This window comes from Cyrtonyx montezumae, unplaced genomic scaffold (assembly GCF_038088225.1).
Source record: "Cyrtonyx montezumae isolate F1298 unplaced genomic scaffold, pur_monq_1.0 scaffold_15, whole genome shotgun sequence".
In the NCBI taxonomy this organism is placed as follows: domain Eukaryota; kingdom Metazoa; phylum Chordata; class Aves; order Galliformes; family Odontophoridae; genus Cyrtonyx; species Cyrtonyx montezumae.
In genome coordinates, this window is record NW_027071881.1 from 1,650,936 (window position 1) to 1,674,519 (window position 23,584).

At 45.3% G+C, this 23,584-nt stretch overlaps 1 protein-coding gene across 1 annotated transcript in view; it reads right to left on the reverse strand.

Annotated features, from left to right (window-relative positions):
* Positions 1-23,584, reverse strand: part of GALNT17 (polypeptide N-acetylgalactosaminyltransferase 17) — a 180,157-nt gene that overhangs the window by 83,358 nt on the left and 73,215 nt on the right. The gene's annotated exons all lie outside the window — the stretch shown is intronic.

The following is a 23,584-nucleotide window of genomic DNA, read 5'->3' on the forward strand; positions in this document are numbered from 1 at the left end:
CCTGTTGCTCTATAATCTGTCTCTATCACACTGAAATAACAACTTCCACATAAAGTCAACAGCTGAAGGCATGTGCCTGGTGGACTCCAGGGGCAAGAGGCAGATAACAATCCAAAACTATATTTAATTCAACCAAAATTCACCTGGAGTTCCCATGCAGGGACTCTCCCACAAACACCACATCATGGCGAATCAGAAAGAAACCAAGGGCTGGGGAGGAATGCCACAGAGACTGGCTTGTTCTTCTCCACATGGAGAGAATAATTCACTAGGGAAATGACTTACAGAGGCACCCAGGATTCTGCACCCAACTGTCTTTCCCCAGACATCATTTTCAAAAGACCCACGTGGGGACACTGCTGTCCACTGCTGCTGTAGGCACAGCACAGAACAGCCCCCATCCATCGTGCACAACCCGACCTGCAGTGCACACCTCCAGATGAAACTCACCACAGCAGCTTCAGACTCCAAGCAGCTTTCTTCCTAAAGGATCTCAGTATGCACCGATACAGATGTACTTCCACCTGAGTATCACTCTGCAACACAACTACAGACATTTGGTTTTATTTTCCAAATAAGATATTTTCACTTACACAAAGATGGAGCATGCTTCAATACAGTACCTCAGAAAAAAAAAAAGAAGACTGGTGGAATAAGAGTTCTTTCCATCAACAAAAGGGAGCCCGGAATAGCATTTACAATACCAGCATATATTTGAAGGCCTCTATTAGTAAAATTTGTATAGGATGCACCCTGAGAGGCTTTGAATGATAACAATGACACTTGTGCTTTCAGGAAATAACATCCTGCAGAAGAGATGAAAGCGCTCTCCCTCCGCTTCACTGTTCAGCACCTGCTCTGCATCTCCTGCGCCTAGGAAAGGGATTTCAAATTACTTGGAATTTTTTAATGGGACATCAGTACCGCCATCCAACTGCTAATATTCCTTCAAGTTATTTCTGCCATCAGTTCTCAGTTCTGCAGAGCCAACCAACAGAGAAAAGAATGAAAATTTGCTAAGTCAATGCCTGCAGTGGAACTCGAAGATTAAAAGCTGGGAAGTTTACCTGCTACTCCTTACAGGGAAATGGTGAAGGCAGGAATGTCCTGAGGGAGCTACAGAATGCTCTCAGGAAAGTAAGCAATGCTGGACATGCAATGCCACACAGCCCAGGGATGGGCTGAGCTCTCAGCATTTCTGGAGGGCAGGGCCAACAGCCTCAGCACAGGCACAAATGGATGCTAAGCCTGGCACGGCTCATGGCACGAGGTGGGATAAGCAGAACCCACTGGGGTTGCCTGGCACACTCATTTTCCTCAGCTCCCTGCTGGACACAGAGCTGGATGGGATATTTATTACACTGTATGCCATTATTCTTACAAACCTCCATGACGCTGGCAATTAATTTTCCTATTCATTTTCAATCGTGTTAGTCCTAACAGTGTCCTCAATGTCCCAGCAATCAATATATTTCACATTACAATGGGTCATAGAGAGACAGCCGGAATGCTTTTTCCAATACTGTTTTCTTGGAACTTTCCTTCAGTCTCCATTAAACACAACGTTTCAGCAAAAACCTGGCATCACATTTCTGACTTCTGACATTTCCAACCAGCACTGGAGCCCTGTGCTGCTCCATGCATGAGTGAACTGAAAAGAAAGCACATTTCAGATGAGCGGGCAATCTGCACCCGGAATTTCATATATGCTCATGAGATTTATTCAAGAGCTCAACGCCATTCCAATCACACATTATTTCTGCTTTCCTTTGATACCATTTCCCATTACATGTGAATTCACACGGCAGCAATAACACCGACGTGCCAGCTCAAAGCTAGCTACTGTCAGGAAGTCGGGTGTAACAAGGCAAACATTTCAAACTAATTCAGCTTCACCGAAAGCCCACATCTGAGGCAAGCTGTATCCAGAGCCACACACAGCCAATAAACTTAGTACGTCTTTGGGAGAAAAAGAGAATCCATCATTCCCCCTGACACCAGAGAATCACGTAAAGATGATCCAGACTCCAGTCCTGGGATTAGCAGAGAATATTTTTCAATGTATGGGCCACTGTCAACGTGACTGTATAAAACTGCCTGCTCCAGACAACTGACCCAAAAATCGCATCTGCCTTCCTAGCAGATCCATGCACTACACTGCATTTGGGGGACCAAGAATTTCATGCTTGCCACACTGTGCTTGGAACAGATGCTTGACAAAACTCCAGGGATATAAATAGGGCAATCATTTACTAAGGCCATATGTTGGAAGCATGTAAGATGTATCTGCTTAAATGAAAAGCCTTCAAACAATGGTAATGATAATAATAGGACTGAGCAGATCTCAGATCTAATATTCTTAGGAGTTTTCTGGTTTGGGGCATTATACAGTAGAGACTCAAATAACCCCTAAGTAGCTTTCTTCTGTTCCCCATCCAACAAACATCTCCATTACTGAGAGGCTGACCGTGGGCCCAGAGGTCCCTGTGCAGACTTGGCTTAATGACAGCAGCAAGACAACAACCTTCATGCCATCCTTGTGGCAGGATGTCCTCGCTGCCTAGAATGGTACTAGCACTTGAAGACCAAGCAAATGCAAGCACCTCTGACCACCCCAAATCTCCTGCTTTTTTAACACCAAGGATATGTCTCCAACCAACTCTCTGGGAGCAGCTGTTCACAGGGATCCAGGCAGGAGGAAGGGGTCAGGAGAAGCTTCAAGAGGGCCAAATGCCAAGTGCTGCAGCTGGAGCAGCCCAAGCCCTGCTATGGGCCAGGCTGGGGGCTGTGCTGCTGAGTAGGGCCTGGGCATCCTGCACAGTGGGCTTAAAGCCAGCCAGCAGCAACCAAAGCTTGCAGCATGCTGGGCTGTAGCTAGCAGCATCCGTACCTGCAGGGCATCTACAGAGACAATGGAGATGGGCTCTTCACTCCCTCGCCCAAAGCCAGATGCTCAAAGTTACCATGATTAAATATGTAGCTCTTCAAAGAGCTCCATCCAGATACTGCTTGCTAATGCAACAGGACATGCTACAGACAGATTACTCTATTATTTCCTGGATAGAAATTCCCTTCCCTTTCAGTAGCCTTCATAGTTTGGTGTTTCTAATTTCATTGTTAAGTGAGTTTTTGTTGTTTTTTTTTTTTTTTGGGGGGGGGGGATATGAAATGTTTCCCAGGTTTTAATATATAGGAAATGATGCAGGACATATGCGATGGGGAGCAAAACGTGCTGACAGCACAAGTGAGTGGAAAAGTCTGAGGGGAATAGCAGCAGAAGGAAAGGAAGACACTGCATTAAACATTAGTGTTTTAAAGTTGCTGAGCAAAGGAGGAAGATTATGCAAGCCAGGTTTGACATATTGCTTTCCTCCATCACTCCAGTCCCCATCGGCAAAGGAGAAGTGCAAGTCTCATGCCCAAATGTGAAACATATGGTGAGTCATTCAGAACTCATCCATTTCTCTGATGAAATCTCAGGAAAGATATAAACATGTCTGAATGTCTCTTCTTTATTATTGCACAAAGGGGCAAATATTGCCAGGCGTCAGTTATTAGTGATGTTTTGAGACGTACCCACAGAGCCAATCTCCTGAGCAATGAGGATCCTCCGTTCCTTTGTCCGCCAGCATCCTAGCTTGACTGCTGGGACAGTTTAGCATTCCCTGTTCCTGTCAAGATGTGTTTTCAGCTTCACTGCTTCACTTATTTCCCCTCTCTTGTTTCAGAAGCTGAATATTCAGCAGCATTCAGAGAAAACCACGTATTAGATGTGAAAATAGGAGTCTTGGTAAGAAATCAAGAGATAACGGGTTGAAGTTTCAGAGCAGGAGTAGATGTCCAGAGAGTTGATCCACCAAAATCATCAGATGAATCCTCCAAACATTTGGCCTTCATCAACTGCTGCAAATGTTTTCATTTACAGTGAATAACACCTCCTTGTGAGCTAAATCTCTGTGAAATACAGCAAATAGGAATCATATCCTAAAAATTCAACTGATACTTTGATCTAAGTCACTCAACAGTGCTTAGAGGTCTTCAGAGCCAAAACCCAATCTTTAAAGGTCACCTAGACCTACAACCCTGCATCTCATTGTTCCGGGGCAGACCCCTTCCTTTTTCTTACTGCTGTGAGAAATGAGGAAAATGGTTCTGCATTCTCATTAGATTTCCTAATGCTGCAGGAAAGGTGTGATGTCAACAGCAAGGCATTATTGCTATAAAGTGATTAATCAAGTCAACTATTTATCCTTAGCAGTGTCGCAGGCAGCCCCTTCACCAAAATACACTAGCAGATACTGGAAGCATCTGCACTTTCAGGTTTCCTACCTGATGGTTTTTGTGCATTTGGACCCTGATGTAACAAATAACAAGCACCCTGCTCAACTCTGCAGGAACAGTGAGGCCACCCATGCCCCCTGCATCCTTAGGGCCATGGAGATATCCCCAAACATGGGACCCCACGGCCACTCCACCCTCCCAAGCCCTTCCAAAGCCATTCTTAAATCCCAAAGCAGTGAACAGCCAAGGGCTTGGCTCTAGGTGTCATGGGGTAAACTCCAAATCATTGCCTTTTGTGCCATTGCAGGTCTATCCCACCACAGTCTTGCAGTTAGCTGTTAGAAAAAGGCTCCAAAGCTGTCACACAGTCTTTCCAAAGAGACATCATAGTTGCTCTCTGTTTCTCCAAAGCCACATTGTGTTTGCAGCTTTTGATTTGGAGGAAATCAAAACAAACTGCACTTTGTCACAACTTCTCAACACCTCTCCCTCCACACAATCGGACTCCTTTAGTTCCTCGGGGGCAAAAGGTGTGAAACCCCCTCCTCAGGTGCCCTGCATGTACATTTACACATGAATGAGGTGAGAAAAATGACCCACCTGGAACACCTGCAGCTCCTTTTTTAGCAGCAGTACACACTGTGTCCCTACACCATGGCTCAGTGGCTCCAAATCCATCACCCTGATGCTGTTGGGACACTCCCACAAAGAGGGGGCTCACACCATGTCATCTTCTGTGTTGGTTATTTGCAAAGACATCCAGGTGGTGTGGGGGAACTGCCACCATTTACCACTGCCACCATGGCATGCAGTGCCTATCCTGAACCTGCATCACCATGCAGCACTGCTAAGACAATACATCACTCCCTGGCAGATTTTTCATGGAATAACACATAACACAATGCACTTTCTTCACAACAAAACTGTTCTGTTTTCTCCCTTCTACTGTAGGCACAATGCCTCACAGAAGAGCTTAGTTTAGACAGACACAGTAAACAAATGTGCTGAGAGATGATATGAGTTAGTGCTTTACCTCCAAGGTACTAGCCTATGACTCTGTTCCTGTCCTCCCCCCAGCTTGATGTGTGGCCTTGAGTGAGCTACTCACACTTCCCAAGCTTCACTCTACCTGTAAACACCTTTCTCTCCCTATTCAGACTTCAAGGATATTGCAAGAGGGCCCACTGCTTCTGCGTGTTTGTTCTGTGTCTATTAAAAGCTTAATCTTGTTTGCAATCTCTATGAGAAGTACTGTGACAGAGTACCAGGGTCTCAGCAGGTCAAGGAAAGAAAAACCAAGTTGTGTATTGTAAATGAGAGCTGAAAACAAAAAAACAAATAGGAAAAAAAAAAAAAAAAGAAGAAAAAGGGGAAGAAAAATTGTGGAAAAAAGAGGAATCTTGTTGACCAGAATGAGATTCAGTAGGTCATGCTGATGATAAAGGCTTGCAGTCTCATCAATAAATTAAACTGCAACCATATATGAAGCCAACAGGATGCTTTTTTAAACTGTTTGCCACCAACTTACATTTGCTGTTGGATTTAGATAATGTTTGTAGTTGTTCACTTTGTCATATTAAGACAGTTCCATGGTACTGTAAAATAATTTTAGCTCATGGGACTCACATTGCTGTTAGCAGGATACTTCTTTGATACAGAAAAGACAGCCCAGCCGGCATCCCATTGCCTCCTTCCACTTCCACCTTGTTCTCCACCACGTCTAACAGCAAACACAGGCTTTGCCTTCTGCTGGTTAAACCTAATAAGCCAGACCCTGGGGTGGAAAAGCCCCTTTCTCACCAGCTGGAGATCTAACACACAGTGCTTTCCACAAAGATCACTTACAGTGGCTAACACTTTGCTCAATTTCTGGAAGAGAGTTTGCAATTAATTACTATTCCCTTACCTTTTTTTGCCTCTCCCACTAAAAGCCCAGAAAGAAAATCTCGTCCTCATCGACCACGGGATACAAACGGAGCAAAGTATTTAATGGGACACTGTACTTACAGGGAAGATTCTGCTTTTCAAGGAGCATCCTTGATGTTGGATGTTAATGAGGGAAAATCTTTTAGAGCTTGTCAGAGATTCTGAATACCTCTATTTCTCAGAATTTCAGAACTCAATCAACATTTTGCATTTACAAGGGATGAAAGGAGAGCTCTTGGGAGCTCTGCAATCCAAATTCCAGCTTCACACACCTGTGTCCCATCCTCTTAGAAATATTTCTGTAAGTCTAAAAGCAAGTGGTGCCACAATTCGTGCTCCACATTCGCTGCCATACTTTTGTAACACACTCACAAAGAATGTCATGCTGACTTTCCTCAGCTGCCCTTTCTGTGCACAACAAGGTGAAGTGGGGCACTGCAGCACCCCTCACCTGTACCAGTTGGATAAAAACGAGACCAAAAAGACATTCAGTGCTTAGGCTGCAGGATGAGGATGGTGATCCTCTTCTTGAAGCCATCTCACAAATCCCAAGTCACTAGAAAAAAAAAGATGAAAAACCAATTTTGCAGAGGCAACTAATAGGCTGCACAGAAATGAAAGCTCACAGCTAGTAATAAGCTAGTCATATAGAAAACCTTTGGAATTAATTATTGTTTTTAAAGTTTCAAGTGCAATGCTAGTGATTATTTCCCATTGTTTCTCCCCTAACGTAGGCAGGGAACAAGGGTGGAGTCCAGATCCTAAAATGCAGGTTGGGAAAGGGTTGTGTGAGGAGCCAGTGTACAAAGAGATCTCCAGACGTGCTCCTTCATGGGCAGCACAGCCAGGGTACACCCAGTGATCTCTCATTCCAGGCAAGTTCACGTGCTGATTAAGAGAAGCTCTGCAGCATGGTACACACCTCCTGAACCAGAAATCCAAACCTGCACAGGTAAAGCAGGGGCTAAAGCAGAGTAATGCTACCCCTTGACTTCACAGGAGAAGTTTGCTCCTGCTGAGAGCTGGGCCCTGAACTCTTTGTTTATTCTAAGCCACAAATCACAAGAGGTCGGTCTGGGGGGAAAAAAAAATTAAAAAAATATAAAAATAAATGAAGGTTATTTTCCATTTGCTTGTACACAGTAAGAAAGATAAAGCCAGTTTGCTTTAGAATAAAAATGCCACTAGTTATTTATCCAGGTGAAGAATTAGGTATACTGCACAAGCTTGCAAAAGCTCAATGAAAAAGTAAATCCTTAGGATGGAGTGTATGGGGCAAAAAAAGATTAATTGATTTGTGACTACACGGAGGTTTATTCAGAGCCATATTTATCACTGTGGTGTTTGTGAATTCAGTAGAAACTCTACTCAGTTTTCTTCTGCAGCCTTTCTTTGCTGCTAAATGAAATAAATCAACAGGAAAAGAGAAATTACTCTTAATTTTAAGAAGAATCGCTTTACTTTAGAAAATAAACCAGACTCCAGAGCTGCTGCAGCTCTGGGATATCTGCCCCCTGGTTACACCCGGGTGGGATTACCCAAACAAAGGATCATTTCTCAGCTGATAGGAGTGACAGCATCATCACTATGGTGGGGGAAATAACGGCCAACATTCTGATGTTACTCACTTCTACTGCACAGCAATGAGTTGCTTGGGGTAGAAGATGGGGGTTAAAAAGGGAGATGTATGTTCTCCCTGCACTACAGCCTCACTCCCACTTCTGCAACAGGACTGCCCATGGCCTATAACCCAGGAGACGATCCACGCCTGCTTATTCTGAGGACATAAAGGCAGAGTTTGCCCATCTCTTTGAAACGCACAGCCTGGTGGCACTGCCTAGGACACGCTGCAGGGCCTCACCCTGCTGAAAAGTTGCTGAGATTTCAACAAAGCAGACACTTCAAAAGTCAAATCTGCATTTCTCGATGGCTGGTCATATTAGTGACAGAAAACATAACCGATTTATCCCAGCATCTGTTTGTGCACTTCGGCACTGTTGCCTTCTACTCCTCTTGCACCAGAATAAGCAACCCGCCAGCTCGTTCACTTACACTCAGAAATCACTTTGCAGAACAAACACACAAAGAACTTTCATCTCACTCATGTTGGGCAAAGCCTTGAACGATGCTTTGTGAGCACATGAGAAGCACACCAACAACAGCACTGTGATGCCAGGGATGATGGGTTACCCAGCTGGGCTGGGGCACCCAATCCTCAGACTCTACAAATATGCACTTGACTCTATTTAGCCACTGTGGTGAAAGGATGTGCTTCAAAAACACAGAGATCCCAATACCATAAAGACATCTATTTATTGTTGCTTCTTCTGGAAAGTTGCCCCACTTCTTCTGGAAAACAAGCCATGACACATGAGCCATTTGCAATGTGCTGCAACTGTGACATTGGTTGTATTTCCATGGCAACTCTCCCCCCGCTCACCCAACTTATAGATATGCATTCCCCTTGGAGTTTGCTTGCAGCCACAGATCATTATATTTAATCTGAACAAGTGTGTACCTGAGTTGACTTCTATTTCATGAAACTGCATCAGGAATTAAATTTCAATCCCTATTTCCTTTTCTTACGTCCCAGCATCATTACTTGCAGTGCTGTGCTATTACTTGTTGCCATTTTGCATCAGTACATAATGATCCAATATCAGATAATGTTAAGATGCAAAAAAACACTCAAAACACCAGACAGCAATTTTCTGCTCAGTTTCCCAATTTAACCTGAATTGATACTACATTGTAAGTTTGGATGAGGTTCAGGGACTACTCTAATTGTAATAGCATCTCGGGCAACAGCCGCCACTTGCATCCTGCCTTTCTGCTACTGGCCTTGATAGTGCCATTAAGAGGCAACGGGGAGAGCTTGTTTCCAAGGTTTGTCCTAATGAAGAATAAAAGGCCCCAGTGCTAAACCTCGTCCTTTTATCAGGCTGCTGCCTCCAGCCCAAAGAAGCCCTGAGCTCCAATCAAACTCATTATGTTTTATCAATATCCCCTTCAAATGGACACGTTCAACTTCCTCTTCGAAGTCTAAAACGCAATCTGATCAGAAGCACACCTGGTAGGATGCTACGCTCACCATCTCCCTGCACCTCCTGCATCAAAGCTTATTCAGCTTACAAGTACAAATGGCTTTTTCCCATCTCCCAAATACAAGCACTGCAGATCTCTTCCAGCTGAGTCAGCTCTGGTCTCTTCCACCTCAGAGGCCACCAACCAGAGACCGTCAGCAGGTTACACCAACTGCAGCAACCCAGCAACCCTGCTGGATTCACTTCACTGCCCCACAGACACCACAACACAACAGCAAAGTGCACTGGTGCAACGAAAGGCAGCTTTCTTCCTGCTGCCTGAAATGGAACTGGACAGAGGACGTGTTCACCCCACCAGACATCACTCTTGGCCACAGCTGCCCCCACGTATGAGGTCTTCTTCCTCCAGCATTGCACAACTGCCTGACAACAAACAGGCAGCTATGCCTAGCTCAGAAAATCCTTCTCCACTCCCATTACTCCTTATTTTTTCCCCAAAAACTGTGGTTTAGATAAGGAAACAGCAGAGCACGACGATCAGAAGCCACAGCCCTGTGCACCAAGCATGCACACAATGCTGCTACTTAGACAACACTGGAGATTCAAACAGTCCTTAATGAGCAACCCACACCTCATAACCACAACAGGCAGACATTTCTAAATGGAAATATAGACAGGTCTTTTATTCCCTCTTTGGAAAATCACTGGAATGAGCTGCCATAAGTAGAAAAGGCCCAAATGAAAGATGGGTGGGTGGCACATGGTAGGATAACATATTTGAAACAGAATGATTGAACGTTTTATGGAGCCTTCATCTGAACTCGGCTGGCGGGCGTTTCTGCATCTGCAATAACCTGTTTCCTTGATGCTAAGTCTGTAAAGATAACAGGAAGCACACTGATCACACTGGGTTGGCCGTTCCTGCAGCAATGAAACCTAACTGAGACAAACCCACAATAAAATGAAAACAAACAAACAAAAAAAGGGGTTTGTTAGGTATGTTACTTCTTTAATTTATATATACAAATTTATGTTATGTATTACAGAGGCACCTTACGTTCTCTGTAATCACAGAAGATGCTGGCGATGGACAATAACAAATCAATCTGGAAAAGACCTATGTTTAAAGTAATGTACTGAAACAAACCTCACAGTGCATTTTGTCATACGTCGTATGCTCATGCAAGGCAACATGTGGCATGTGCTGTGCATGATTAGGACTACTCCCAAGCAGACATGACTCAGTGCTCCAGTTATGTATCAGACACGAGGTGATCTGGGAATCTGAATAATAAATGTCCCCATCACCGTGGAGTCAGGTGCCAAAACCCAGACAGCACAAGGGACTGTATTTATTCTTTAAGCAGTCACCTCCCACCACACACACTATGTGTGACCATGTACTGGGGGTGGTCAAGGAACAAAACTATTTTGAAAGGAAACTCTTTGGAAAGGTGAGAAAAACAGTACTTCAGCATTTTCTTTTACTGGATGCAAGGTGCGTGATTGTTTTATTTGCTGGGGGAGAGTGGAAAAGGACTAAAAGATGACCCCATCCCACAGCAGATGCACTGAATGACTAGCTGCTCAGGAAATTCAACCAGGACATCAAGAAATCAAAGGAGGAGCTGAACCCAGAGCTCCACTGACAGCAGCGTGCATCCTCAGCACAGCAAGAAAGCAGTTGGATTTTGCTTTCAGCCCCTGCTCATGTTTGATAAATTATACAGATTAGAAGTGCTTTAACTGAAGGGCCTGGAAGCATATTCCAAAATGCTAAACAGTGACCTGGGACTATGCAGGCTTTGGTTTCCCATTTATCAGGTCAATGGCTGAACTAAACCAGGCTGCGCCCTGCTGCCAGTTATGAGATGTCACAGCTCCAAAAAAAATCCAAACAAGCAAAAAGAAAAGCCCTAGGCAGGTCTGGCTGCAATGGCTGCAGGACCACAGCATCATTCTGGGGGAAAAAAAAGAAAGAAAAGAATGGCAAAAAGAAGAAATACAGCCTGCCCTGCCACCTGCACTCCAGGGGAGCCCCCTCAGGTACCGCCCTGTGCGCTCAGGTGAGTGCTTCACCACCTCCCAAATGGGCCATTGACTCCATTTTTGCTTCATCCCTCCAGTTTGCCCTTAAACAAATCATTCCCTTTCAAAAGAAACTGCTCCACTGTGATGCTCACTCATGCACAGGAAATTAAAACGCACTGTAGAAGTAATTCATGCGCCCTGTTGGCCGCAGTGCCTTGCAGAGTATGCCTCCCTCCTCACACATGCACGTGGAAAGCATTCGCACGTCTGCTCCGAGATGAAACAGCTCAAGCGTTTTTCAGTACCATCCCCCACCCCAAAAATCAAAAACTTCATTGAAGTGGAGGTTTGCACCAGGCTGAGGATGCCCCACAGAACGGTCCACCTGCGAAGCATCACAACGTTATCACTGTTAAAATGCTGAGGGTGCAAACCAGCTCAAACTGTTTTCATTAGGACTCGTTATACTGTTCTTGCTTCCCCTGGAAAAAAAAATCACAGGAGAAAAATAATTCCCAGCCAGCTTTAATTTTAATTGATTCATATTCAATCCAATGAGGTCATGCATGTTTAATTATCATCAGCCTTATTATAGATGGAAAATCAACTTCCTCTGATGTTGCTATGCTAATTATCATCTCATTTGTTTAGCAATGGCATCCAGACAACTGAATGAGATTAAGGCAAACAAATAGCAAAAGGAGCTGCACCGAAGCCATTACAAACAGTGGCCAGGGTTCAGCAGAGTACTCCACCACAGAGCTCACATTTAGCTCCACTTCAGCCCTCCAGTCCAAGCCCCCCAGTGGGGAAAGTGCTCGAGCATTTCCCCACATCACACTTCCAGGAAATTGAAGAGAAGTGGGAGGAAAAAATCACCACATTTATTGAACCGACAGGAATGAAGGTGCAGAGTAATTAAAGATGAGCTTTTCAAAGGATATAATGTTTCTGAAAGGCAAGACTGCTGGAAGCACGGCTCAGGTCTCCTGGATTAGACTGACTGCGAGGAATAAAACACTCTTGGACAGATTTTTCTAAATCCCCTACAGCACAAGCTCATCACCAGGCACTCGTGCCCCTTGGCCAATTTGTCCTCTGTGACTGCTAAGTGCCAAGCCTCCTGTCACTGCTAAGCTCCCTTCCAAGGAACACTGCCATTCTGCACCTGTGAGAACAAGAGCCACGTGCAAGTAAACAAAAATCGACCAAAAATCTGCCAACAGAATGAAAATGCCCTGCTTTGCCTTTTCAAGAAGGCAGGTAAACTCCATGTTAATCCCTGCTTTGAGTAAGCATAATTCTTTTGCGTCCAAATAAACGGTGGCATCCAGGAGTACAGTTGCAGTACATCAGTGCAACGATGCGCGTGACCCGAAATAAGAACACGAGGACCAGGAGACTGCTCTCCAAAGCAGCTGGGTGTACATATCTTTGAAATGGTTATTAAGTTCAGTTAAGTACCAAATTAAGCAAAGAGTGGGAGGAAGGACTGATGAAACTATCATCTCCTGATCCAAGTTTAACCTTGGCTGGCAGCACTGCCTGTTTTTTTTTACTTCTTTTTAATTTAATAATGCTATGATGATTTATTTCTTTGTTACGGCCTATTTCACAAAAGCACAAAAAGAAACTACTGTATATAAAGCCAACGCTCCCTCACAGTTAAAAATGAACCCATTTTACTAGGCATGCAGGAATTTCTTGACTAAGCTAACTATAAATCAGCAAGAGAAGCAAGCAAGCTCACTGGAAAGAAAGCAGTCATGCTGCATTGTCTTTCTGCAAGGCAATTTCTTGCTAAAATGGAAAGCATGTCTCTACTGTACAGCCCTGCAGACTAATATGCCCACAGCACTCCTTGGTTTGCAGCACTTTGGAAGTATTTTACCTGGTCACTGCTTCATGTCCCAGACACAAAGAGGTCGTCAGCACTGTGCCACAGTCCTGTAACACTACCAATCCTTTATTATACTCAAGCAAGTTTCCCTGGCAATACCTAACTGTGCCCATCCCAAAATCAGCTGGAACCATCAACTGTGGCTAGCAGCAAGCCAGCCATCTGCTTCCCCCATCTCTAATTTCTGTTCCAACAGTAACTGGAATCTCTCCTCCACTTTCCACTTTTATTTTTAGCTCATCCTCCACTCAGAGCTCAATTCCCCATCAGTAAGTCATACTGCATATTGTGAGCTTCTCTTTCCTTACAACCATATTTTCTTCCAGCAGCAATATTATAGGGGAAACACTGCATTTGTTGACCAGTGGCCAAAGAGCTTTATAATACAAAGAGAACAGCATTTAGAAATGACAAACACAGAGCCAGAAACTTGCTCAAATGAAAGCAAAATACCTTCACCAAACACTGTGATCTGGAAACAAAACACATATATATATATATTTCCCTATAGGAGATGGTGACCAAGATCAGACCGCCCACATCTAAGAGCAAAGGCCTACAGAGCAATGGCAAGGACAAAGAGCTCGTGAAGCTTCTCTCTTCTCTATACTTTCACTCTGTGCCTGAGGTGATGCTCACACAGCTGTCAACAGAACCAAAGATTAAACATTGGGTTGACAGAACGTTGCTTGGCAAGTGCTTCTTTACCAAAGAAAAGTGAAGGAAATGCAATAACACATTCCGAATCGTGAACGTTGCAGTGGTACCAAGAAGAGAAATTCTCAGGGTAACTGCTCTGGGTCACCCCATGTCCCTTCTTAAACCAAATTCAGGCAGTGATAATTAACACTGTAATGGCACCACTGGTCCCACTGATGAAGCACGGGGGAGTTTTCCCAATTCCCAATAGAAACTTAAAAGCTGAATCCCCAACCATTTCTTAGCATCAGCCTTTCATCCTGCTTCCATTAGGCCACAAATGTCACATTCAACGGCCAAGTTGGACTGGGGGCTGTTGCTGGTGTCAACCTGCCCCCCTCACCCCACAGCTCTCCATCCCTTCCATTTTTCCATCTGCAGAAGAGAACTGTCCAGAGAGGAATTTCAGCCACTGCTTCTTGGCTCCCTGCCTTAGCAGACTTGCTATGCTTAATGAGAAATTCTTGTCACTACAATAGGAGAAATGAAAAAAAAATAAAGAGCCAGAAATGCTGCATCACGTGGTTAAATGCCATGTGGAAACTGCGTTGGTGGAGAACTTCTGCCGAGCTCTTGGAAGGCTGTAGCTGCTCTTCTCCAGGGCTGGACTTCACAAGAACAGGAGCACAAGAGGAGGCAATTAGAGGGTGCACATTTGTGAAAATGACTGATGGTTTTCTAATTGACAAGAAAAATAGAGCAGCATCGGCCGAGGTGGCGATGGTTACAGAATGGACTGTTGCCTCCACTGACATCAATCCAGCACTTAGCAGAAGGAAAGAGCTCTTCCAAAAAAACCCCAAGCAGTGATTTTGGGAAGAATTTACAAAGACTGACAAACCTGAAGCAGAGCCTCCCTGTCTCCAGGGAGCAAGGAGCCTCTCTGCAGGTTGAGTTGGCCATCAGGATGCCCATCTCCAAGCAGCACACCTCTCTGTGGGCAGGAAACCATCTTCCTCCAGCACAGAAACCCCCCCAGCCCAACCCTCCCATTCAGACAGACAGGGTCCAATTGTGATCACAGCACTTTGAGGTCTCCAGGCACCACGTGAGGCTACTGACAGCTGTTTGCTTCAGTGTTTCGTGGCTTTTCTGTGTTGGTTTTTATTTTTGTTTTTTTTTCTTCTCCTTTTTCTGAAGGGAAATCAGAGAGGAAGGATGAGGAAAGAGAAGGACAGCTCTGCTGGCATTCAAGAAGCGATGCTTTGCTATCGGTGCCCCAGGCTGTGTGGGCAGACACCCCATTTCAGTGCAGTTTCCCAAAATTAAAACATAAAAATAAAAAAGTGAGTTCACTCAGGTATTAATCAGAGCAAAGAAGCAAATGCTCATCAGATCAAGTTAAGAGCATCTCGAGCCTGGCTGCTCATTAGCAAATACCCGCTCGTCTTCTAAGGAGCACAGCAGCTTCTACAAGGCAATTAGAGTCTGAGAAAGGTGTTCATTAAGCACCAAAGTGCCCAGCACTGAAAAACCAGGCTTCCTCAACTGTCATATCAAGGGAGAGATTCCAGACGGAGCACTAACCAGCTCCTAGCCTAGCATTTCCCTTGAAGAGTCATCTCAGGAGTGGAAGCAAAGCAGGTCTCCAATTTAGGGATCCTAAAAAAATGGGCAGTGACAACCCAGAGCCTCATGGAATTCTTTAGGATCAGCACAGCTGGTGTTAAAGCTTCTCTAGGTGTTTCTGTGCTGAAGGACCCCGCAGCTGGCAGCATCTCTGCAGGCAGGCAGCTGTCCCATCCTCAGCACAGAGCTGGCTGCAGGCTGCCAGTTCTTGCAGTAATTTCAAGGTGCTGATGAAAGCTGCATTCCAAAGCCTTAAAAAAAAAAAAGAAACAAACAAACCCAGCAACTAAAACATGTCTGAATGTGTTTTTGTTTCCATATGAATGCAAAACTCATAAGCACTGTCTGCCAGGATGGGGACATCAGCCCATTCTTTGAAGGAACCCAATGTACACGACAGCTCCAACGTCACCATACAGAAGGCAGACAACATCAACACTTTCTAGTTCTTCCCCAGAGACCAGGAGGTGGGGAGAGGGTGCGTGCCCCGTGCCTGTGGGTGGCAGATCAGGGATCACTACCCCGGAGCCTTGTGCCTCCAGGAACACAGCAGCTCCTTCTCAAAGCCTGAAACACTCTTCCTGCTTGGTATGAAGTCTGCACTTTTTTGGGTGTGTCGCTTTCTTTGAAAAATGATGGCGATGTGGGGGCTGTGCTCTGCAGACAAGCTGTCTCTGTCAGAGCTCGGTGTTCAGCAGTGATTCCTCCATCCGTTGAGTGCACGTGCAGGGCCCACAGCAGTGCTTCCTGTGACCAAACCTGAACCTAACAGTGCTCTCAGAGCTAATAATGCTTGATATGGGCTTGAATTTTGTAAAACAGATCCTCCCACAGAAGGGCTGCCTTCAGAGTGAGCAGTGAGGATAGCAGAGAGCTGGCAGCCAGAACACCAGTCATGCTTGTCTCTGGAGTAACTCCTCTGCTGCCACCAAGTCATTCCCCAACTACAGCTCTGCCGTGTGCACTCCCCTTGCTCCCTGGCTGCCACATCATCCGACCTCCTTCCACATCACTGCCACCCTCAAGCTCCTGTGACATCCGCTGTGGCCACACCACCACCGAGGCAGGGGTGGGGGGGTTACTGAGCTGCCCCTCCTTGGCTGTGTCCACTCACAGATTTCCACACCTACACATTTGTGATGGAAACCAAGAGGGAACAAAGGCTGCAGCTGCCCCGGCCCACACACCAGCACAGAAATTGAGCACTTGCAAACGCTACAGCTGGTCCTAATGCACATGGAGATAAGGATGCAAAGCATGGGTCTAATGAACAAGACACGTTTCGGCCAACCAAGGTCTCAAGACACTGCTCACACCCACGAGTACAAGCACTGGGAAAGAATGCGGAGATTTAAGCTCAGGAAGATTTAACTCAGGCTACCCAGCTCTGGGCTGCTCGGGGCTGGGAGACTTCCTGCAAGCCCCCAGACTCCCAGGCAGAGGCAGATGGGAGCTCACTGGCATCAGATCCTTCTTGCTCCAGCTGATGGATATGATAATAAGGATCTATTTTTTCTTTAATCTAAACTACACTTATTTACGTTCCACCGACTGAAAGGGACAGTGAATTAAAGTGCACATGAAAGAAAATGATAGCCCTCAGCACTTGCTCTCAAACACTCTTTTAAGTCTTGTTTGATGAAGGGCTGCTATATTTTGTCTCTAAGCACAACTGCCTCGATCATCACCTATTTGTTTTGAATACCCACCACAGAAGTCATTAAATACTTCCTACTTAATGAGAATAGATTGGTTTTAGCCAATAAATCACTTAAATGCCATCTGCTAAAGAAGAAAGAAATTCAAAGAGCCAAATTCCCTCAACTCCTTTTTGCATATTTTCCCCTCGCTTCCAGATTTAGAGAGAAAAGACGTTGGTATAATCCATCAACTGCAGCTTTCTCCTAGGGGAGGTGTGAACAGACCACAGAAAAGGCCCTGCTTGGCTCTGACTTGCAAAACCACTTCATGGACTACTTTGAAACAGTTCAGCCAGCAGGATAGAAGCTCTGAGTACTGTTGGTGCCCCAGATTGTTTTGTTTTTATTCATAAGATTATTTCAGTGAAAGGAGGCTGACTGAGGCTTAATTTTACTAGCAATTGTTAAATAATTCAATACCCATCTTTTCTGTCTCTTTAATGCCTCTGAAAATCAAAACCCTTCACAAATTAAAGGGCAAATCCTGTTTATTCTTCCCTTTTCTAAAGCAACTGACATCAATAAAGGCTGTTTTTGTGACAAGGGCTCAGATTAAAAGTTCTGTTCGTGCAACTATTTGTTTATTTTTAAATCAGGAGCATGTTGTTTTTCTTTTTTCTTTTTTTTTTTCTCCTTTTAATCAAAATAAGAGAAAAATAAGAGAAGTATTTGTAAAGCTTTAAGAACACAAATTTCTCCAGCATGGCCAGCCCTCTTTCTTTATAGAAATGCCTTACGTTACGTGACCCCCTCAGGAGGCGGAATTTGCTCTCTCTCCCTGTTTGCTTCCTGCAGGGACAATCCCAGCTGTCCCTGACCCAGCTTTGGGAAAAATTCCTGCTGATTTGCTAAGCTTTACCTGCAGTATGCCTTCAGTTTAGCACGGAGAGGTGGTTTCAATGCAAAGAATGCCCACACTGTGCTGCACTGAGCTGTCCCAGGGGCTCAGGACCGGCTGGAGGGAGGGCTCTTCCAAGCCAGGAGATGCACGGCTCCTCTGGAGCTGCCCAGCATCCAAATTCCCCTTCTGCGTTCCGAAACGAACTACTTAAGGGTTCTCAAATGCTGCCTTCTGATGGTCACTTGGCCAAGCTGACCAAGCACGAGCCCACTCAGAGCTGCACACTGGCATCTCCAATGGCATCAATCAAGGTGCTCAGAAGCTGCAGAAACATTAGTGCCATGGAATCATTAAGGCTGGAAAAGACATCTGAGATCATCCACTACAACCATCCACCTACCACCAACAGTGCCCACCGACCATGTCCCTCAGTGCCACACCTCCATGCTTCTTGAACACCTGCAGGGACACTGACTCCACCACCTCCCCAGTCCTTTCCTACAGCAGCTTTCCTCCAATTAATAGAAATCACATCGCTTGCAGAGGACCAACCCCTGGTCTTTGGCTGAAATCTCACCATCCATTTCAGCTTGTCAAGCCACCTCCTGGCTGCAGCCAACGCATGCGATCACAAGGACAGCTCCTCACACCTTAAAAACCATCCTGCTGCAGCACTAACAGAGCTGGTCAGCACGCAGGCTGCTGCTAACCACCCACATATGCTTAAATCCCAGGTGCACCCTTAGCAGGAGCTTTATGGTCCTTCAGGCAGTGATGTAACTCCGTTCGTCTTGTAAAGCCTGACACTACGACAAATCATTAGTGCCCTTCTTTTATGCGTTGTGCTCAATTATGGAAGGTTCAAAATGACCGGTCGGAGAATTCATCATAAAAAGGCATGACAGCTTTCTCACACCGTGGGGAATCCCTGTGAAGTTTGAGAGCTGAAAATGAGTGTGCTGCTGAAAGTCACTCGGTGCAGGAAGTCGGGGTGTGCTTCCCCACAGCGCGTTCCCAATCCCTGGGATGTCAATGAAACTCTTTTCTCAAATCCTCGCCAAAACCTGGTGACTAAAAGCATGCCCCCACTGATAAAGACTACAAAGCTTCCTGCAAAACTGCTTTTGGAAGCCAGCAAAGCACTTGACAGTTGTAATTTAATCCAGAGATGGATGACAAAGTTTATTGAGATGAGGATTCTGACCTAAGCCTTCCCTCTCCAGAACACAGGTCCAAAACAAGATTGCCCCAAATTAAATACTGATGAAAAAAATCCCCTTATTTCTCCTGTTGGGCTGTTTGCACGTTGTCAGAGGCCTCTGTCCTGACCTCCTGACAGTCAGGAGTGACCTTAACTTTAAGAGTGATTGTACCTGGATGCACAAGGCTCTGGCAACCACAGCACATACAGCGTAGGTTTGATTTACAGACGGGTGCATGGAAAGATGCTTGTACCTGCTCTTCTCCCAGAAGCACTCACAAACCTTGCCTGGGTAGTACAGTCATGACAATCCCCTATTGGTCTAAAGTTTGGACCAGTGTGCACTAAGGCCACGGGGATTTTTGCTGTAAGGGTGATGGTAGTGTGCTGACCTCTTGGACAAGTAACTGCAGTAAGCATGGGGGTGGTTGGTCAGTGCAGAACTAATTTGAACTGTTTATAGAAAGGGGTTTAGTGACAGACAGCTCATCAGCAACGCTATTTTAACTTGGTGTTTGAGTTACTCTTTATATAAGGCCATTAAAGAGCTCCCTGAGTGTTCTGCACCTGCTGGGACCTTCACACACACCCTGGCTCTCCAAGCACACACAAACATCTTCTCAGACACACCTGGTGAGGCTTCCAAATAGAAGTGACCATTACCAACCATTCCTGCTTATGGAAATCAGCTTTCCTTTTGACCTAACAGTCAGCATTTCATACAAACACCTTCTTCACAAAAAATACAAGGAATAAAAAACCCAAGGAATAATCCTTGAAATTATGCCCAGCTCCCCCAGTATCACCTACATAGCAAAAACACCACCAGCATAAATCCCTACGGCCTTCCAGCAAGCGAAACGCACCTTGACCAGAGTGGGAGATCTCAGTATTATTTGCAGTTTGTGACAGAGGTGACAGTTTATAATAAACAGCACACGCATTTTGTTGAGCAGCAGAACTAGGCACCTTCTTTCCACCTGCATGTCATATTCCATAACCAAAAACCCCTCTGTTTTTTCCCATCTCAACCTCAGCATCATTTACACAACCATGATGAGAGTTCTCTCTTTCCTAATGACATTGCAAAGCAAATGCATTAGCATTTGAGGCTGAGATAACAGGTAATTGGGTGGGTTAATTCAAATTATTTTCATCATTAGGGGGAAAAAAAAAACAACAAAAAACACCACCTAAAATCACCAGCTTTTTTGTTCTTTTACAATCCATAACTCTCAAAACCAATTTCCTCCTCACAGTGATCTTAATACTAATTAAATGAGCTTTTGTCTTCCAACACCACTAAAGATGAAGTACCACATAAAACAGCTGCAGCAAAGCCCCATCCAAAGCCCAATTTAACCTGCTAGCTGCCTCCCAGCTGGACTCTGCGTGCTTGCAAACACACATCTGTCATCTCTGAAGCCACCCAAGGACTCCTTCAGTCCCAGCACATTAGGGAGCTTGCTAGCTAACTATTCAGCTCTGCTTTTACTGCTCAGACTGAGCCAATCCACCAGGCAAGTGCAGAAAATACAAAGAGAAAGTCAAGAAATGCATTATATTCTATTCACGATGCTCTCGATGGACCCACCAAGGGCACCAGGCAACCAAGATTATGTGCACTGCTGCCAGCAGAAAAGTGGGACGACCCTTATTTCTGCACTCAGATACGTGTCCCTCATCCTCAAGTCTGGTTGTATGCTCTATCTGCTTACTTGGCTTCTTGAAAAAGCAAAGATGCAAGACTGTATTTAATTGTCTTCCAGAATCAGACCCTGGAGCCATCGAGGTGTCACATCTGTAATTATAAATCACAAGTCTTGCATCTGGAGCGCAATCAGCAACTCCAGTCAGAAATCTCACAGATATCAGCAATTCCTCCAAAGCTGCTTTCTGACAAAACCTGATGCAGCACCAGCACAATCAGCCAGGCAGAAGGAACAGAAGTGCTGCAGCAGCAGGCAGGCTCCTTAGTAAGAAGCCCCCCAAAATCACGGGCTGCCAGGTGGGAGATGAAGCTTTCCTGGAGAGCACTGAAGGCAGATCCCACTTTGCTGCTGACAGATCAGGGCAGCAGCATGCCATTCGCAGCATTTCCAAAGACCTGCTTGGGACAGGATGTGGAAAGCATTGGCTTTCTTCTGTCTTCCCTTGATAAATAGGATTTCTGGGCTGGCAGTAAACACTGCTCAAAGTGTACCATTAATAATAAAGGACTGCATCTGTACCATTAGGGGAAGACCTACAAGAGAGGAGCTCTGCAGATAAGGATCTGGGTGTTCTGGTGGACAACAGGCTGGCCATGAACCAGAAGTGTGCCCGTGTGGCCAAGAAGGCAATTGGTGTCCTGGGGTGCAATAAACTGAGCATGACCAGCAAGCCAAGGAAGGTGATCTTCCCCCTCTGCTCTGCTCCAGGAAAGCCACATACTGTGTCCAGTTCTGGGCTCCCCAGTTTAAAACAGACAGGGATCTCCGGGAAAGAGCCCTGCAAAGGGCCACAAAGATGATACAGGGCCTGGAGCACCTTCCATATGAGGAAAGGCTGAGTAACTTGGGGAAAAGACTGAGGGGGAGTCTGATACATGTTCATATCTAAAAGGAGGTGGGAAACAAATGGATGAGGCCATGCTCTTCTCAATGCTGTGTAGCAACAGGACACGGCCTAGAACTTGAACGTGGGAAGTTCCATAGAAACATGTGGAACAACTTCTTTACAGTAAGGGTGACAGAGCACTGGAACAGATAGCCCAGAGAGGTGGTGGAGTCTCCTTCTAAGGGAATATTCAGGACCTGTCTGGATGCCTACCTGCGTGACCTGCTTTAGCAGGGGGGTTGGACTTGATGGACTCCTGAGGTCCCTTCCAAGCTAAGCTATACTGTGAATCTATATGCACACATTAACACCACCTGAATGAGAAAATTCAACTATTTTGACAAGAGCTCATGCTGATGCATATAAGGATTTACAGGATGACTGTTTAAAACATCACTTACTGACTGCCTATCATGTGAGGGCTAATTTAGATGTGTCATCATCACAGTTTTATCTTCTTTGCAGAAGTAGTCAGAAATGTCCACAAGCCTGGCAAGGAAAGTCTAGTTGTGAAATGCATGCACGACAGAGTGCTGAGATTGAAGTTCTCCTCATGTACCAGAATTTTAAATGTTAATAGAAAAAAAATACAGAAAATGAATTACAGAATCCAGGTATTACACCAGCATCTCTTCTAGCCACTAAGAGAGACTGCTTCTTGTCGGAAAATTACTGGATAGAGCACAAACCTGGGAACCAGTTTGAGACTGGGCCATATTTTAGATGAGTTCCGTGCCATCAGCACTCTTTGCCTGGATAATTATAACCTATGAATCACCATGAGAGAAAATTGCCTGCCAGTGTGTTCCCACAGCTGTCTGTCCCCAGTCACTGCTGCTGAGGATTTGGTGGGGGCAAGTAGGAGCCCCTGTCTTGGGCAGGGGAGCTTCTCTTGATGCTGCCATGATCCCCACTCACCAATGCTATAAAAGAAAACAAACAAAAGGAATAAACTGCCTTTTTTTCCCCACTCCCACTCTTTTATCCTAAAAGGTCACTATAAAACTAATGTACCTTTGCAAATTGTCATTTCAGAATCTCCTCTAATCCCATGCATAATGACACGGAGTGCCACACTGGTATCCCAGTCATGCAACACTGTCATAAAGTGCACAGTTTTCATAGCACCAGGTGACAAAAAAATAACCGTAGTCATTTATTTCTGGTCTGAATGCGGTTGCACACCATAATGCAACGAGACAGTATTTTTCAGCAGCTTTTTGTTGTGGTCACTACACATCCATCTCTCTCATAACCCTTCCCCAGTGCGCGTTAACAATGTTATTTCAGTAAGCTGTTGAATTATTTAGCATCACCATGAGGCTGGTGGCTCTGTTACAGAAGCAGCTCCTTGGAGGCACTGCTCTCCAACAGAGCCTGTGCTCGTTCTGCACACCCCACACCTGAGGCAGCAGTGTCCACATTACACTTCAGGTATCAACAGGAGGAGGAAGGATTGTTTACATGGGTTGATAGCGAGAGGACAAGGAGGAATGGTTTTAAACTAAGACAGGGGAGGTTTAGGTTAGATATTAGGAGGAAGTTTTTCACTCAGAGGGTGGTGATGCACTGGAACAGGTTGCCCAGAGAGGCTGTGGATGCCCCATCCCTAGAGGCACTCAAGGCAAGGCTGGATGTGGCTCTGGGCAGCCTGGGTTAGTGGTTGGCAACTCTGCCTACAGCGGGGGGTTGAAACTCATGATCTTTGAGGTCCTTTTCAACCCAGGCCGTTCTATGATTCTATGAAATAACTGACCTCTGTGCAAAAAGCAACCCCAGCCTAATGCATGGAGC